The sequence below is a fragment of the Camelus bactrianus genome, chromosome 17 (assembly GCF_048773025.1).
Source record: "Camelus bactrianus isolate YW-2024 breed Bactrian camel chromosome 17, ASM4877302v1, whole genome shotgun sequence".
NCBI lineage: Eukaryota > Metazoa > Chordata > Mammalia > Artiodactyla > Camelidae > Camelus > Camelus bactrianus.
In genome coordinates this window covers 60,672,626-60,692,369 of record NC_133555.1, presented here as the reverse complement: position 1 = coordinate 60,692,369, position 19,744 = coordinate 60,672,626, and the positions used below count along the sequence as shown (strand labels likewise).

The 19,744-nt window shown below is 33.6% G+C and overlaps 2 long non-coding RNA genes across 2 annotated transcripts in view; one reads left to right on the top strand and one right to left on the bottom strand.

Moving 5' to 3' along the window:
* The first annotated feature begins 206 nt into the window (after positions 1 to 206).
* On the top strand, positions 207 to 19,144 carry LOC141573816 (uncharacterized). Its single transcript, XR_012500157.1, has 9 exons — positions 207 to 863; positions 1,467 to 1,532; positions 2,330 to 2,393; positions 3,744 to 3,811; positions 5,780 to 5,984; positions 7,282 to 7,389; positions 9,248 to 9,362; positions 9,742 to 9,804; positions 12,034 to 19,144. It is a non-coding gene; the product is annotated as an uncharacterized LOC141573816 (long non-coding RNA).
* LOC141573815 (uncharacterized) overlaps positions 17,816 to 19,744 on the bottom strand; it is a 588,593-nt gene continuing 586,664 nt past the window's right edge. Inside the window, exon 10 of the long non-coding RNA XR_012500156.1 lies at positions 17,816 to 17,939. This is a non-coding gene — a long non-coding RNA (uncharacterized LOC141573815). The remainder of the gene's footprint in view (positions 17,940 to 19,744) is intronic.

Here is a 19,744-nt window from a genome sequence, read left to right as displayed (position 1 = left end):
GGCAAGTGATGACAGAAAGTGACTTGAGTGAATTTTCCTTTGTTTTTAGGCAGATGTACTTAACCATGTATTTTAACAATGATTACAGGCTGGAGACCGAGAAGAACTACCATTTTTGCCGGCTGGGATGAAGAAAAAATCGGACTTCTGGGTTCCACAAATGGGCTGAGGTAACTAAGACAGAAAATGTATCTTCTTGGTCAAAATGTAACTCAGGGTAATCACAGATGTGTTCCATTACCTGATATTGTTTTAATTTGGATAAATACTCAAGAAAATTTAAGAAATAGAGTTTGTTTTTGCTTTTACATCAGTTTGGTAAAACAAAACAACCTCTTAATTACTAAGTACAAACCAATTTTTTCATTATTTTTAAAATATTTTAGTTTCTGTTTATATTTGTTTTGTGATAAGTAAAATCTGTAAGCTCAGAAAATAGTCAAACCTAGGAAGCTGCTTCTGACAAGTGAATTAGCTTATTGAAAATCTGATATAGATCCTTGGCATTAATTTTCAAGTTTTTACATTTTCCTTGGATTTCTTCTATCTAGGAAAACAACATGCTCTTTTAAGATGACTATACTCTGATTATAGTCTCTCCTTTATGGATTCCATACTAAATTGTAACCATACGTATATTTTACCATTTACAAAAGTGCCTGATTGGGAAGTATAATACATTGATTTTGTAAATTGAATTACTCTAAAATTTCAAGGATTTATTTTTAATTCAATTATGATTTAATTTTCATTTGTCACTGGCTCTTAATGCTTTATTTTAAAGTGTCTCTCATAGGCCCCCTTCTTTCATCTTCTTCCCTTAGGCTCTCTGTCCAGTAACTCTAAGTTCTTACATGTTCAAGGTAGGCTTGTGTATTTTTTTAAAGGCAGGTGCACCAAAAAGCACTTTCCTGTGACTATCCTCTGTTTTGTTCATCATTTATGAGTCCAAATTTTATAGAATTGGTTTAAAGAATATCATATCTTTCTTATCATTGTGTCTGGTTTTTAAAATGCTTTCCTTCTGACTCATTTCCGCATACTTTAAAATAATAATATGAATCAAATAAGTATGGGAATAAAATCACAGTTACTTGTATCATATTTGATTCCATGTATATTGCAAAGTCTTATTATTATGTTGGTGTTATGAACATGCATTTCATAATACACTTATTTACATGAATCAGATCTTATTCATTAAGGTCACTTACTTTTAGAAATATGTAATTTCTTGTGAATACATGTATATAGAAATACATGTGTCTTTCTATAATTTAAGCAGCTTAGAATACAGATAAAATAAATCCAAGATACAAGATAATATGCCTTGCATTAATTTAAATTCATTTGAATTAAAAGACAATTTGAAAATTGTTTCCCATTTTCTACTAGCTTCTTGATCATATTCAGCAGCACATTTACCTTTACATATAGTTAAGGAATCTTTTTTATTTCTACTGTAGCTCTGTCATAATGGAAACTCTGCAGCAGAATCAGCTGTCATCTATCCCGTGTGGCCAAGTGCAGAGGTGAGAATTCTCATTTGTGGGATGACCAGTCACAGCTTTAAATGTTTTTACTGTAACTGCTCTTATAAGGTAGCAAGCTAGAGAGAGAGAGAGAAACAGAGAGAAGAAAAGAGCTCTCTCCGCATATTCCCATGTGTATGATGGCATTAGTCTTCTTCTGCTGTATTTTTCTAGAATGTGTGTGCGTGTGTGCATGTATGTGTGAGAGAGAAATGTCTTGTCTTTGTCCTAATAGCCACTCTTCTCTCCCTCTAGTTTTTTCTCTATCCTCCCCTCCTTTTTCTTTTTCATCAATATCTTCTCTTTCAAAAAATTCTTGATAAATCAAATTTCCAACTTCCTCACTTTTAATATGGTAAAGTTACTTGGATCCCCAACGTCAAGGGGTCTCATACTTTAATGTCTGTAAGGATTGCCAGGGACACCTTTTAAAAATACAGATTTCCAGGCCTTACTTTGAGCAGTTCTCTTCCAGTAGATCCAGGGTGAGGCTGAGCATCTCCGAGCCTTCCCCCTTCATATTATGGTGCAGGGGATCAGGGACAGTTTTCCTCTGGGTCTCCCTGCTGTTGCTATGAACAGTGGCTACAGCATCACTAATATTTTTCTTTCTTGTTTTAATTGCATTAGTATTATCAACCAGTTAATGGCATTTTCTTAAAATTATGGTCAAAGGCATAGGCATTTGATTTATAATGGTATCTGCAAACCACTCTTTTAATGAGTTAATTTGTTTTGCTTGTATTTCCACAATTGTAAATGCCGTGAGTTAAGTGACTGCTTTGCTTCAACTACAGGAGAATGTGAAAACACTCCAGGAGAGAGAGGTTGCATATATCAATGCAGACTCATACACAGAAGGTAAATTTTATTTCAGATTGTCATTAAATAGTATACCAGTATTTAAGTCTGTCAACTCCAACTCATAAACTAGGATTATCCTCTTTCTATGAGATGCCTCAATAATACCTCCATTTCTCCATTTTACCAGAGAGAACATTATTATGATTCAAATGAATCAATATGATTCATAACTAAGCTATTGATCCTAATTTCTTTAGTATATTTACCATTGGCCTATCTTGGATTACTACTTAAAACTTTAGTACTTTTGACATTCTTCCTGTGGAGCTATTTTTAAAAGTTGGGCTAAAGTATTTCATACAGAAATAGTTCCTGTATGTATTGGAACAACTCTGAAATAAGCACCCACTACAGACTTCCTTTTGACCCTGACATGTGGCATGTGCATCTGTAGGCTTTCATCGTGTTATGGTCATTTCTAGGTAAGTGTCACAGGATACATGTTAGTTACTGACACGCTCTAGTCTAACGTCTTGATATTGAATTGAATGAATGAATAAAAACGTGAACATTATGGCCTTACCACTTCCTTTGCCAAAGACCCCTAGGTACTGCTGCCATAATGAGCAATGGCCCTTACTGTTACTGCAGGAGCTGCGGCCTTAGCAGCAGAGTCTGCCTCTGCAGTCTCCTATCCTGAGTGTGTGCTGCAGCCTCTCTGGCTCCTGAAGAGTTATTTCCACCTTGTGTTTTAGTTTTAGCCAGACTGTCTGTCTGTCTATTTATCTACCTACCTATCTATCTATTCTAAAATTTTATTTATTTGTTTTTACTGAAGTACATTTGATTTGTAATATTAGTTTCAGATGTACAGCGAAGTTACACAGTTATACATATACATATACATATACATATACATATACATATACATATACATTGTTTTTAGATTCTTTTCCATTATAGGTTATTATAAGATACTGAATATAATTCCCTGTGCTATACAGTAGGTCCTTGTTGTTTATCTGTTTCATATATAATAGTGTATATTTGTTAGTCCTGAACTCCTAACATCTCTCTTCCCTTCCCCCTTTCCCCTTGGGTAACCATAGTTTCTTTTCTATGTCGTGAATGTATTTCTGGTTTGTAAATAAGTTCATTTGTATCATTTTTTTGTTTGTTTACATTCCACATATAAGTGATATAATTTGATATTTGCCTTTCTCTGTCTGACATACTTCACTGAATATGATAATCTGTAGGGTCCACCCTATTTTTAATTCTCCAGGAATGATGCCTTCAATTTGAAATCTGTTATATCTTGTTTATAATTAGAAAATAAAGTTAGAATTAAATACAGGTTTGAAGTCCATTTGGAGGTATTAAAATACTCTCTTATTTATTTTGCAGGCAATTATACTCTCAGAGTTGACTGTATACCCCTTCTTTTCCAGTTGGTATATAAACTGACAAAAGAGGTATGTAAGTAGATCTGTCATAATGTTTTTTGATGAGTGGATAAATCAATAACTTTTGTTTTCTAAATTACTAATATTTAAACTGGTGACAGACATAGCTGATTTGTATAAATAACAAATCAGAATGAGCTTTAATACACTACTTATGTGACATAACTATGAGAACAGTAGTGCTAGTCTCTGTTCTAATAATAGTTCCTAATAATTGTATACATTTGTTAAAATGTGCAGGGTCTATTGTTTCATGGGGCAGAGTCTCTTTGATATAACAGAAAGAATACTGAGCTGGGATGGGGAAGCCTTGGCTGTGAAGATTGCCTTGGCTATTCATTCATTCATTCATTCATTCAGCAAGTATTTATTGTGTGGTTACTATGTATCAGGTCCTATGAAATGAATTCTAGCAGCTACAGTGATAAAAGCACAAGGTTTCTGAATCCAAATACTTTATAATCTAGAGAGGCCACAGACCTGTAAATGAGGACTCATACTTCACTTGAATATTGGATACTATATACAGTGGAGGACAGTTGTGGAGGAGAGAAGTTAAAACCCTGGGGTAGCTGGTGAGGTTGGAAAGCATTAGAAGGTGTTTACAGAAGGATTAGTGGTTAGGCTGTAAAATGGAAGGATGTGAAAGTGGGGAGAAGGTTTCTCCTCAGAGGACACAGGACCTAATAAAGACATGGATGTGTGAAAGAACATTTCCCGACCTCTGGGTAATGCAATATAACCTAAATGTAAGGTGTTGGTGAAAAAGCTGGCAAGAAATGGGGCCTGACACATAGGCCTAAGTGTTCATAAATCTGGTGATGGAGAAATTAAAGAATCTTTAACAAGGTTGTATATTATCATTTTTATTCATTAGAAAAATTACTCTGTATCAGTGCATTGAATAGGTTAAGCTGTAGTAAGTCTAAAAGCAAAATGGAAATAATTCCACATAATTATTTAGCGCACAGGAATTTATAAATACTAGTTATTGATGTAAAAAGTACTCTGAAAATGCTAATGCACTCTGAATCTCTAAAAATTATGTGATCTACTCATTGAGTATATGTGTGCTTCATTTAAATAACCCCCCATTATAGAATTTAACTGTAAAAATATTTCTTTCAAGTAGGTATCACTTAGATGACAGTGGGAAGTAGATTTCACATCTCTGTGGTCCTGTTTCCCAATCGCCCTTCATCTTGCCCTGTCCTTTTCACTGTTAGTGTCTTTAACATCTCATCCTCCCAAGTGAGCATCCTCCCATGCCCATCACAACTCCCACCATACTGGGAAGCTTAGGTCCTTGATCCTTTTATTGAAATGTCCCATAAAAACATCTTATCTAAAAGCACGCTGTAAAGACAGCCCTTGTTGGGGAATCCTTCTCAGGAGATACACTTACACTCTGTCCTACAGAGGAGGCTCCTGCCTTTATAGGAGGGGTAGTAAGAATTTTAGGACCAAGAAGGAGAAGCTTAGGTCTATCCCCTTTGTACATTTATTTAATAAGTATTAAATGTGTAAGTGGTTACCATAATGACAGGATAAATCAAACAGAGATTCTGCTATTAGTGTGTTACCTGTGTAGCCAGGAGAGACTATGATCAAGAATTTTCAAATCCAAGATAGAGATTAATATCACCAAAGTGAATACAGATAAAAGTGTGGGAAGCAAAAAATAAATATCTTAGTTTATTATTTTACATGTTGGAATTAAACAGCCTGCTTAATGGGAAATTGCAATTTTTTTTCCAATTTTAAAGCCTGTTTTATGTTAATTTGAATTTAATTTGCATGCCACTTGTATTAGATACAGTATATTTGTCTTTCAGAGTTTTTGTTTTAGGTAGTTTTTTTAACAGTTTAACTGGGAAATTAAAATGTATCTTTAGAAGTTACATTATCAGGATGAACTAATTAATTGTCCAGAAGAGAAGAGTGAGATTTTATAATCTTTTATGATTTGATTGTCAGTGGAGTAATCAGACATCATTCATCTGGAGAAATGCTGTTGGTTGCTGAGGGCTCAATCCCGAACTGGATGATTTGATTTAGAGACATTTGGCCCATTGGCTTCACCACCAATTTGTCCATCTCTGAGTGAAGATGGGAATCCTTCTATTTTCTACAAATGTTCTTTGGTAAACACGTGAGACTTGTTCCACCTTTGGAGCCTTGTGTAAGTTGGTTTACCTTTCTGCACCTGAATATTCTCATATATAAAATCAGTTTGACCAAGACAATCATTATGAAACTGTGCTCCAGTGCGGTGCCTCAGCATCTGGTGCAGGGTCAGGGTGGTGGACACTGAATAGGCAAAGCTCTAGCTTCCACACGTGACCTCACCTCTTCCTCAGCTGAGTAGTGTCTATTGTATTTCTTTTATATAGAAGAAGGTTCCACTGCTGTATCCTTCCCCCACCCTTAAAAAATTAAGAAACCACTGGACTAGACCATCTCTAAGGTCCCCACTTAGCTCTAAACTTTCCACTACTATATATATATATATATATGTATAGTATATATATATATATTAAATGAGGTTTACAAGGAGTAGTTGTGGCTGATAATCACAAAAACTATTTGAAATCTGAAAGCTTGGGTTCTGCTTCTGATTCAGACCTTTTTAAAAAAATTTCTTACTTTTAGCAAGTCATTTAACTACTTCTTAGCTTCAATTTTCTGCTCTTTGAGGGCACAGAATTAGATTCTTGAAATAGACAGTCTATTCTTCAGGTTTCTAGTGTGTTTTAGTAATATTTGTTAGGGGAGCTAGAACAGACAGGGCTTCCACTTCAGCAGTGCAGTTATGTTTTTACCTTTTTAGAATTAGAGATTGAGAAATCATTTCATTTGAAAACAAAATGATTCCATTTATTTTTTATGAAAAGTTTAAAAACCACAGGATTAGATTATAAATTGCCCTTTATTTCTGAAATTTAATATATTTATTTATACAGATTAAGTGGTACAATGAAGACTGCAGTACAGAATTTCTTTCTCTTATAATATAGTGTGTTAGTTTTCTTTGCTTCATGAAGGAGTTGTATGAAGCTTGTTAATAACAACACAGTATATCTTTGATAGAGTTCAACTTTTCTTCTTCTTTTTTCTTTTTTCTTCTTAGTCTTTCCAAATTAGGATAATTGTGGTCTCTGACTTTTTTCCAGTTAAATTTTTAAAATATATTTTTATTTTTTACATTCTACAATCGCTTTTGACTTTTGGAATTAATATAAGATAGAGACAGGTAGGCAGACAAAACCAAACACTAAATGATAGTATTTTCTTCTAGGAAGTTAAATTTTGGTTATAATTATTCCAGGGGAAAAAAAAAAACTTCCTAAGACAGTGGAAACTACTGATAACTTTTAAAAACTAAGTCAGTTTATGCGAGTCATGCCTCCTTTCATAAGCATGTCATTATTAACAGGAAGTTTGTTGGCTGTGATTTATTCTGTGTTCCTATTTTACAGGTTTATTTAATGCTTTTGGTGAAAATCATGACAGCCACATAGATTTTAAGGAGATATCCTGTGGGTTATCAGCTTGTTGCAGAGGACCTCTGGCTGAAAGACAGAAATGTAAGTGTGTTAAACATCACAAAATTTGGAAGCTATACAGAGAAAAAAATTAGCATCCATTCATGTAAAAAATCATCTGATTAAGGCTTGAATTTTCATCCCTTTGGCAAATAGCAATCTCTTGCTGAGGTTTTACTGAGGTCAGTGTAAAGGTTCAATCATCTATTCTTTTTTACTGTGGAGTAATTTAAGATCTTTGTTATTAATAATGGTTGATTTTCCAGATGAATGTACAATTCATGATAAATGAACTACATCATTCATGATGTGTTTGAAAATGTTAAGCATATAGAAAATATTTTCTGGTAGTCTATATAGAAAATTTGTCTAGCTTAACTTGAATTCCAACTTATTTTCTAGCACTGTGTATATTGATATTAGCAAAATTAAATTTATGATAAAACAATTTTATTAAATACTAAATTTATCTTTTAAACCTAGCTAAAATATTATAGCGTAATTTATAAGCATATTACATTAATAAATCTTAACCATATTTGGTTAGGAAAATGCAGCAGTTTACATTTAATTGGAACCTAATTCTTGTATATTCACTAGGGTCATTATCTCTGCATATTTCTAAAATACAGCTTCACAAATACTGCGTATTTTGGGTATGATACTTATTAGTTCAATATTCTTTTGTAATGTTGTACTGTGATGCACTCAGTTAATTTAATAGCATAATTGTTACACGGGTGTGTGAAGTAGATAATTATTTAATCTTAAAACTTTAGATTTCTTTTATCTTCCCTGATAGTATACCATTACTCTAACCTGGCTTTATGATAGATTATTTGTTCACATTAAAGTTCTGGTATTAAAGAGGCTGAAGTCTTTGTTTCTCAATTGAGTTTAATTATTGTCTTAAATTTTTTTTTAATTTATTTTTTGCCAGTGGACTAGTGGAAGTTAACCAACTAGACTAACTAGCAATTTTGCTGATATTGATGTTAATTAGCAAAGTGCTGATATTTTGGATTTTTAGCTTGTTGTATATAAACTTCATTGAAGATTTGAGATTGTTCTTAGGCAAAAATATTGGGTGCACATTAATTACACTGGAGAGGCAAAATCTTTATACAGTCATCTCTCATTATCTGCTGAGGATTGGTTCTGAGACCCCTTCAGATACCAAATCCATGGATGCTCAAGTCCTTATGTAAAATGGCATAGTATTTGCATATAACCTATGCACATCCTCCTGTATACTTTCAATCATCTCTAGGTTACTTGTAATACCTAATACAATGTAATTATTTGTAAATACAATGTAAATGATATGTAAATAGTTGTCAGTGAATAGCAAATTCAAGTTTTGCTTTTGAGAACTTTCTGGGAAAATTTATATATATATATATATATATATAATTTTTGATCTATTGTTTATACCTGTGAATGCAGAACCAATGGATACAGGGGGCTGACTGTACCAGCTTTTTGTTGATTCTTAATATAGATGGAATATTTTCAACATTGTAAGAATCAACTCTGAAGTGATCAGTTTTAAATATTAGAAATTAATTTAAAAGCTTGAATTACCTTCTCAAAATCTGTGAGATATTGTATAGTAACTTGGCCCTTCTTTTTCAGTTTGCAAGAAATTTAACTTTAGATTTAGGTGAAGGATAGAGTTCTCTAAGCTGGCTAGTGATATAAGGAGAGAGACTTGTGAAGTGTACAGGAATTCCTACAAGTTCAAAGGACTTTAATGACACAATCTCCTCCAAATAAGAACTTAATCCAGAATGTAATTGTTTGAGGAACTAAGTAATTTTACTAGGGCAGCTTGTAATAAAATGTATTATACTTCAGAATATGAAAGTAATTTCCCTCCATAAGAGTTTCTTTTCTTTAGTTTGTTTCAAGGTATTTGATGTTGACGGTGATGGAGTTCTCTCTAGGGTTGAACTGAGAGACACGTGGTTGCACATTTAGAGGTCTGGAAGGACAACTGCACCGATGATACCCTGGTAAAGTCTGATTGTATACATCTTCTTGAATGTAAACTTCCAACAGGAACATAGAGTGAAGAATTTTTTAAAAGAGGTTGAGAAAAAGATTTCTTACTACTTCTAGGTTCTATATTATGCTACTCAAAATATTCATAGCCAAAGATGCAAAATTGGGAAGAGAATTTGCCTTAGAAAATTTAATAAGCTGAATGTATTATATTAAAAAAATGAAACCACTGGAAAATTGTCATAAATTTTTAAGGCAAACAAGCAATCTATTTCTGTAATTAAAAAAAGAAAAAAAAAGTTGACCGAAAATACTTTATACTTCAGCTACTGGCTAATTAAATTATACCTTCTCTATCCTAACTACTGATTTGGGTTTCTGGTTTTAAAGGAATTACATGTGGATGTATCCAACATTGTAGAAGATACATAGAATGCACATGACACCACAAAGGTGAGTCTAGCAGAGACTAATTTATTCTTTTCTAAAAATACATTATATTCTGAATTGTTATACATACCTTACATGTACATACTTGAATCTCTTCTACATCATCCCTGCTAAAAGCTTATTTGGACCTGTGGTTACAATTCCTCCAAGTTGTCCCTAAGGAAATCCCATTCCACCTTTAAACAACTCCATTAAGTGTTATTTACATAAAAACATTATATTTTATAAGCTAGGCATTTTATAAAAATTAAGTAGAGACAGCCCTTGCCATCTGTAGTTTATAATCTTTACTTCTCCCATTTTATTACATTATGGTAAGACAAAGCTTATATTGAGCAAAAGAAGCCATAGAATAAAAGAACACATTGTACAATTCAATTTATATGAAGTTCTAGAACAGAGACAACTCATGTTAATAAGTGTTACAATAGTGATTTTGGAGATGGGTGATTTAACTGGGAAGGACCATAGGATATCTGGGATGATGGGAATTATTTTTTATCTCAATCTGGGTGGTGTATATAGTTTTAAATTTTTTTTTTCAATAATATTGGTGAGGGTCTGTTCTAAGTTTTTTAATAGCAGCCAGAATAAGTGTATAATAGCAGAAACAAACATGTACTTTACTAAGAATAAAGCCTTGAATTTTTTTTAGTTTCACAACATTTATTAAAGATATTATAATAGGTTTGCCTTAATGTCTATGTATCCCTGTGAAACTGAAGATAATCCATATATGTGAGACACATATGAGTTAATTTGACCCTTTCTATTCAAATGTTGACATGTACCAAGTAGCAGATGGAAGGATGTAGACCACAGTGGTCTTATACAGGCTTAGAAAAATAAGTAACTTTTTTTTTCAATCACAAATCCAGAAGAAATCATCATAGTCTTATTAACTGACACTCAACAGAAATAAATAATAGAAATGAATTTTTCTGGGCTTGATCTTTGTTTGGCAATTCAGATAACTGTCTTCATTTACTTTTCTGCCCAAAACTAAGGTAGCCATTTCTATTTGGTATATATGAATACAGAAACATAGGAAAGTTTCTGTTAGGAAATACCTTATGTAGAGATACAATTTCCATTGCCTTTTTTCTGGGTGTTTGATAAGTATGGAAGTTATCATCGCTGTCTATTTTTATGTAAGACCGTGTTTCTTCTTATGGCTGTAATTTTGAACATTAAAAAAAAAGATCATTTAGCTGCTCCATCTCCGTGTAACCATAATAATGAAATGGTAAAAATTTAGAATAGAATTTGGATCTTTCAAACAAACCTATTACCCATATTCACTGGTGACTAGACTGTGACAATATTACCCATTATTTTGTACCATTACATTGGTATTAATATACTTTTATGGAAGTTGCATCATGAAAGCCAATAATTACCATCATAGTGCTTTAAAATCTTTTCTTATAATAAATGGTATTATATATTGAATGAATACATGAATATCATTAATAATAAATATTAAATATCATTAAATAATAAATCATTAGATAATAAAAATATAATTAAGTAATAAAAGCTAAGAACATTATTATTCATCTAGGATTGTTAAGGTGATTGTTCAAAACATGAAGTAAGAAGCATTTGGTTATATTTTTGCCTGCCAAGAAATATTGCCTACTGTATATAAATGTAATTTTTGGTACACTTTGACACCAAAAAAAAAAAATACTGCTTTATTCAACTTGTGAAAGTAATGTTAAATTTTATTTTGAGGAAATGTTAATATAGATACTCATTTATTATATATATTTAGTTCTTTTAAATCTCTTAAGAAGTCTAATAATATTGCCAGATGTTTTAAAGAAGATCTTAGAAAATTGTTAGGGTCAAAGGGCATAATCCAGAGAGTTTGGAAAGATGCTTTCAAAGTTAGTAAATAGTCCTTTTTCTCTAACCAGAACCTTTTGTGGGTTCTGTTAGTAAACTTCACCTTGAACCAGAAGATACTGTGAGTTATTTCCCAGGTCTTACTGGAGGAAGAAGATTTTTGGTGATAAATTGCCCACGTTGTGACTGACTACTTCAGAGTTTGGTTACTTTTGAACTTATTCTTGCTGGCCTACTTTCAGATGAACACATAGCATCTACATTAAATCATTAGTTTTCTTTCAGACAAATGACCATTGCAAGTTTAATAAAACAGATTTTATTCAAATAATATAAGAAGATGAAGATTTAAGATATTCTTAAATATAGTTTCTCTTTCAGAATGGCCATCTTAACTCTAGAGGAATATCATATCTGGAGTGTGAAAAATGTTCTTGCCAATGAGTTTTTGAATCTACTTTTCCAGGTATGTTTAAGGTAAATGACAGAGACCGAGGGCAGTGGTACCAGTAGTTCTACATCTTTTCCATTATGTAGTAGTTAGACAACTAGACTACAAAACCATATATTGTCAAAAGAACTGCATTAACCTGTACACCACCTGCAGATGGTAAGTTAGAGCGTGCATGCTTCTCAGAGTCACAATGTGCATGATAGGAAAGTAGAGTATAGCTGATAATGTTTATCTTAATAACTCATGATAGAGCAGATTGTAGACACATAGAAAAGAATTTAAAATGTAAAAGCCATTATAATTTGCTATTTTTCTTTACTTTTTTTTTTCTTTTAAGACCCTTCCTAACAAGTAAGGCAGTGTGGACAGAGACATAGATCATAAGTCGGCAGCTGTAAATTTTTCACAAAGTATACAATCTTTCCAGTTAGGAGGTTATTTTAGATGCAAATCTGTTTCTTAATTTTCTTTTATTCTTTCTTTCTTTCTTTTTTTTTTTCTTTTTTTTAATTTAATTCTTTAGAAGGTCCAAAAAAGATTGAAGGAGAAAGGAGGAAAAAAAGCTGTCAGGGGTGAACATGAAATCATAAAACTTGCCAGATTTTAACTATTTTCCAGTTAAAGTAGTTCTCTTTGCTCCAATTTAAAGAAACAACTTATAGTTTCCCATTTTTCATAGTTCTTCATAAATATATGTTGATTTAATAGTATTTTACAGGGTGTGAGTAGGGACAGACTGGAAGTTCAAGATTTGTAAATACTGACAGGTATATATAGAATAGATAAACAAGTTTATACTGTATAGCACAGGGAAATATATTCAAAATTTTGTAGTAGCTCATGGGGAAAAATATGAAAACAAATATACGTATATTCGTAAAGTACTGAAAAATTGTGCTGTACACCAGAAATTGACACAACATTGTAAACGGACTATAACTCAGTAAAAAAATAAAAATAAGATAAAACTGTTAGAACACTATAAAAAAAGTAGTATTTTAGATTTTTCTTATTTTATTCTCCTTTTCTTATAAAAGCACCCCTATGAAGTTCAATAAGGCTTGATATCTTTATATCTATCATGATTCTCCATTGTAAATACAGAGTAACCTGCCTGTGACACAGCTGTGTTAGAATAAATGAAAATTGAACTCTTCCTGATAGCTAATAATTAATGTATATTTAAAGCATATGAAATCTGATAAGTCTATGATACCTATTTAAATCAATCAGTTGCTCCACTGTCAGTTATCAGCCAGGATCTAAGTTGATGTCTTTATAAAATATAAATACATATAAAAATAATATAAACCTACTATAAACAGAAATGACTTGCTTAGTAATATGGAAATTAAGCAGCTATTTTTATCTCATTTAAAATGATGTCCTCAATTACTTTAAGTTATCATTAATTATATAAACATTTTGACCACTTAAGTTTGTGTCTGAGTCACCTTGCAGCTCTTACATAGCAAAGCATTTTGAACTTTTATATTGCCTTTCCTATTTTCTCATGTTATTCAGGGGCTTGCATAGGCACTATTTTTTCTAGGACTCTATAAACAGATGTATGCCTGAGATTTTCTTTTGTGTCTGTTTCTAGCATTATATTACTGACAGATTTTTTTGTTGGTTATCAATCTAATTTTTTTCTTGGTATATATAGTCCTTTCAAATATATATATATATGTAGTCAGTTTACACTGTTGTGTCAATTTCTGGTGTACAGCATAATGCTTCATTCATACATGAACATACATATATTCATTTTCATACTCTTTTTCACCATAAGTTACTACAAAACAGTATTAGATATAGTTCCCTGTGCTATACAGTATGAACTTGTTTATAAATTGGGAGTTTGATTTGCAGGTACTAAATATTAACATTACATTTTATGATGCTCACTTTATCCCATATTCAGACATGCTTTTAAAACTTTATGTTCACTTAATATATAAGTAAGCAGACTTACTCTAAATTGTTTTATTTTCTGTCTGTTTCTAAAATAGAATTAGCTAGTAAATTCAGTGATAAAAGCTTGAATTATACTTTTATTTTATTTGCCAAGATTCCACTCCTGGCTGACCATTTTGGGTATTTAAGTATAAAGTAAGTAAATGTCAGTAGAATTAGGAAACCATTCTTGTGGTAATATTATTTTCAGTCCTTTCAAATAAACTCAGTGCCCAATATTTTGCAGAGGAAGCATTCTAAACATGATCAGGGTCTTCTATCTTGTACGTTAGTCAGAAAGCGTCAAATGTTAAACAGTTTGATAAACAGAATAGTGCACCACACTGACCCCTACCTATATCCATGCTCTAATCCTGAAATCTGTGAATATGTTATTTTACATGGCAAAGGGGATTTTGCAGATGTATCAGGTTAAGGACTCTGAGACAGGGAGATTAGCCTGGATTATCTACATGGGCCTAGTCTAACAACAGGAGTCCTTAAAAATTGAAAATCTTTCCCAGCTGTGGTCAGAAAGATATGACTTTGGAAGAGGGATTAGAAAGCTGTAAAGCTGTTAGCTTTGAAGATAGAGGAAGGGCCATGGGTAAAGAAGTGTGGGTGAACTCTAGAAGCTGAAAAAGACAAGGAAATACTTTCTTCCTTTGACCTACAGAACGGCATAGTGCTGCTGACATCTTGATTTTTAGCCAAGTGATACCTGTTCCTGACGACCTACAGAACCATAAAACATTAAGTTTGTGTTGCTTTAAGCTGCAAAATTTGTGATAATTTGTTACAGCAGTTATAAAAATAAGTATAGGGGAGATAATCCAAATTTATGGATTGGAGGGCTCAACATTTTAAAGATGTCAGTTCCCCTTCAACTGATTCAAAGATTTACATGTGCACATCAAAATCCCCAAAAGTTAATTGTTGTTACTGTTTTTTTGTAGAACTTGACAAGCTGATTCTAAATACATAGAGAAGGGTGAAGGGCCAATAGCCAAGATGATATTAAAGAACAATGTTAAAGGACTTATTATAAAACAATATTAAGTCTATGTGATAACTACCTAAAGTTAGACATATAGACCAATGGAACAGTATTGAATTAAACCCTGTACCATACATGAACAGTAATTTTAGATAGATTATAAATCTAATAAATTTGAAACATAAAGCAAAGCATCTGGGGGAGGGTAAAGCTCCGGTGGAATGTGTGCTTAGCATGCATAAGGTCTTGGGTTCAACTCCCAGTACCTCCATTAAAATAAATAACCTAATCCCCCACCAAAATAAAGCATCTAGAAAATAGTGTAGGAGATATTTTAATGACTTTGAAGTGGCAAAGAGTTCTTAAACAGGACACAGCACTAAACATAAAAGAAGAGTTTTAAGTTGGACTTCAGTAAAATTAAGAATTATTTTTATCAAGAGATACCATTAAGAAAGTGAAAAGCTAAGCCACACGGTGGGAAAATATATTTGCTATACCTATATCCAACAAAAGACTTGTATCTAGGGCATATAAAGAACAAAAACCAGTGGAGAAAAAGGCAGAACCTTAATATTAAAATGTGCAAAAAAATTGAACAGGTGCTTCTCACACACACAAAAAAATCCACATAAGCTATGAAAAGGGGCTGACCTCTTTAGTAATAATGGAAATACGTACTAAACCCACACTTGGAACACCATTAGGCATCCACTAGAATAGTTAGTTGTTAAGTGATACGAAGCATTGGTGAGGGCAACAAGCAATGGGGACTCTTACACATGGCCAGTGGGAATATAAATTCTTACAAATACTTTGGAAATAGGCTTTTTGAATGAAAGTTATATATGTATATGTGTGTGTGTATATGTGTACACACACACACACACACACACACACACCCTATTACCAAGGGTAACCCATGTGTGTACCCTTCAGAAACTTCTACATCTGAGCACCAAAGGACATCCAGAAAATTCTCATAATCACTATTTGTTATACCCCCAAATAGAAAATGACCCAAACACTTTTCAACAATACATGACCATAAGTGGTGGCACATGTATACAAGTTGTATACTTTAAAGCAATAAAAATAAATATACTAGTTTACAGAAAACACTAGTGGATGAATCTTACATAATTTTGAGAGGAAAGTATGGGACGAAAAATTTCAAAAGCAAAAAAGCCAATCCATGGTGGCTGAATTTAGGATGGTGAGTCCATCAAAGGGGTGCCGTAGTATCTGGGAAGAAACCCAAAGTGGAACAGCAATGTTCTGTTTCTTGACTGGATGAAGGTTACATAGATGTGTTTACTTTGTGAAAAATCACTGAGCTGCATACTTAAGATGTGTTCACATTTAAGCATGTATATTATATTTGCATTTTTTAAAAAAATGTTTGCTTGCAAAAAAAGATATCCAAAGCCTAAGTATTTATTAGTAGGAGGATAGATAAAACAAATGATAGTATATTCAAATAATGGAATACTATTCAACAATAAAAAAGAATCAACTACTGATACAAGGATGAACCTCAAAAGCCTAATTTATACATCTCATTGTCAGGTAAATTTTAACTCAGAAGGTAAACAAAACTGTAAACAGGCATGTGCCCTGGGGGGAGGGGTGCTTTAGCCTTTGTCTCCTCAGACCTGTGCCATTACTGGCACATCCCGCAAGAAGAGAGGCAGGGCTCAGCCACAGCTACCATCTCCTCCTGTGCATAGTGCCCGGGTGGGGGCGGGGCTGAGGCCTGAATCTGCACGTGGGGGCTCCACAACCTCCTAGGCAGGACTGAGGCTTGTTTATAGCCTGAGGCAGGGAGGATCTTTCTACCCTGACACCTCAGAGAACTTGTGCTGCCAAGAGAAACAAGGAGCTCAGATTTGGCACAGAGCGTAGGCGGGGCTGTTCCGCGGTCTTCCCCGAGCCCACCTACAGACCGCCTACCCGAGGCAGAGCAGGCAGCTGCACAGAGCAGCGGAGTGACCAGCACCAGGAGAGGGCACAGCACCTGACCACGGTGCTGGGATGGGGTGTGATCTGCCCACCTGCCTCCCCCTGAGCACAGCATCTGACTGTGGCATCAGGAGGGGGAGTGACCTGCCCGCCCACTGGGTAAGAGCTCAGCTCCTGACCTAGTGTTAGGAGGGGGCACAATCTGCTAGCCAACAGCCACTGAGAGCAGCACAGATGAGGGCGCCAACAGAAGGCCTATGAAACAGCAAGCTGAGTTCTCGAAGCAGGACGAAGACACAAAGACCTCTCGATCAAATCATTAAGGGCACACCATCTCCAGGTTAAGTAGGTAACTGATACTCCTTAAGCCACGGTGCCAGAGAGATATGAGCAATGTGAATAAACAGAGAAACCACTCCCAATTAAAAGATCAAGAGAAATCCCCTGAAAGCATGATCAAGGAAATAGACATTGATGGCCTACTAGATCAAGATTTCAAGAAAAGAGTGATCAAAGTACTGAAGGAACTAAAAGAAATAGGGTTTAGGGATATAAAATATGTCAAAAATGAAATAGAAACTATAGAGAAGAACCAAGTAGAATTAGTAAACTCATTGGCTGAGATGAGAGCTGACCTAAATGCTGTGCAAAGCAGACTAGAAAATACAGAAGAACAAATATGTGATCTAGAAGACAGGACAACAGGAAGCACCCAATCAGAACAGCTGAGAGAAAAACAAATAAAAAACAATGAAAACAATATATGGGACCTATGGGGTAATATAAAGTGTGCGAATCTATGCATAATAGGAGTTCCAGAAGGGGAAAAAGAACAAAGGGGATTGAAAAGGTATGGGAAGGACTCATGACTGAAAACTTCCCAAACCTAAAGAAGGAATCATATCCAAGCACAGGAGGCTTAGAGGGTCCCAAACAGGAAGAACCCAAACAGACCCACACCAAGGCACATCCTAATCAAGATAGCCAGAGTCAAGGATAAAGAAATGATCCTAAAGGAAGCAAGAGAAAAACAGAGTGAGTTACAAGGGAACCCCCATAAGGTTTTCAGCTGATTTCTCTACACTGTTTACAACAGCTAAGACATGGAAACAGCCTAAAATGTCCATCAACAGATGACTGGATAAAGATGTGGGATATTTATATGATGGGATACTATTCAGCCACAAAAACTGACAACATAACGCCATTTGCAGAGACATGGGTGCTCCTGGAGAATGTTATTCTAGGTGGAGCAGAACAGAAAGAGAAAGAGGAATACCATATGAGATCACTCATGTGTGGAATCTTAAATATATGCAAGATCTTGTGGTAACTCACAGCAAAAAAAAAAAGTGACAATGAATATATGTACGTTCATGTATAACTGAAAAATTGTGCTGTACACTGGAATTTGTCATAACATTGTAAAATGACTATTACTCAATAAAAAATGTTTAAAAATAAATAAAATAAAATATAACCTTTAAAATACTGTATAATCAGAGGTGTGATGTTCTAGTATCTGTTCTAAGAAGTACGTTAGACACACATAATAGCCAATGGTCAGAAAGATCACATGTTATCAGCTACCACCCCATGCAAATTAATGGCATTTAGTAGATATTCATATATGTGTGTACATATATAAAATGTGTATTAGTATATATGTAAATCAAATAAAATAATTATATTATAATCTAATGTAAAATCATATCAGCAAGCACACTGTGCTGAAATAAGTGTCTTGGTGTAAACAGATTACAATTTTTCATTGAGTTTTCATAATGGGATAATATTGTGAACCAAGTGGAAATTGTAAAATAATGTTATCCAAAAAAAAAAAAAATCCTGACTACATGAAAAGATGCACAGTTACTATAAGGGCTCTCCCCTTATTTACTATCAGTGTCAGAAAGTCTCTTGGAATAAGTTAGCAGAATTAAAAACTCTAAAAAGACACAAGAATGCACTCTCTGTTAAAGAAACCAAAAGAAAAAACAAATGAATGGACAATTAAGATCCTACAGATAAAAATACCAATTTTTATGGGAAATAGCCTTAATATAAAAAATAAGGAGATTATATTCTAATTTCACTTTTTGAATAAAGATATACAAAATTTAGCTGAATACTTTCGTATTTTGCACTTATGAAGAAAAAATGTATTTGCAATGAAAAAGCAGCCATTATCCTGCCTTTTGAGTATTCTAAAGTTTTAGGTTTGAATATATTTCATCTTAAATGGTCTTAAGCACTATGCACTGGTTGGTGTTTTAAAAATACCAGTGTGTGTGGAACTTCTAAAAGTGATTCAAAAAAATTTATATTTTTGTAATAATTTAGTAACGGCCCGGATATTATTTTTAACAAGACTACTCACCATGGAATGCTGCAAGATTTTTTCAATGAGTTTATATTCACACATGTTGAAGATTGTCACTATATTATGAGAAAATGTCAACCATGGCAGTATTTTGACTTGAAAACGAGATAAGATGAGAAGCATATTTTAAGTATAAAATAAATGATTGCATGCCTTTAAAGACAAGAAAGTAAAAGCATGATAAACTCTGACTTTGACACACTTAAAATATAAAAATTAACATAATGTGATTTTACACACTTGTCTTTAACTCTTTCAGTACTTTCTCAGCCCCTTTCCCATTACACCTGCGTCCCCGCTCCTGACCCGCGCGGTGTACACACCTCCAATCACACGGGGG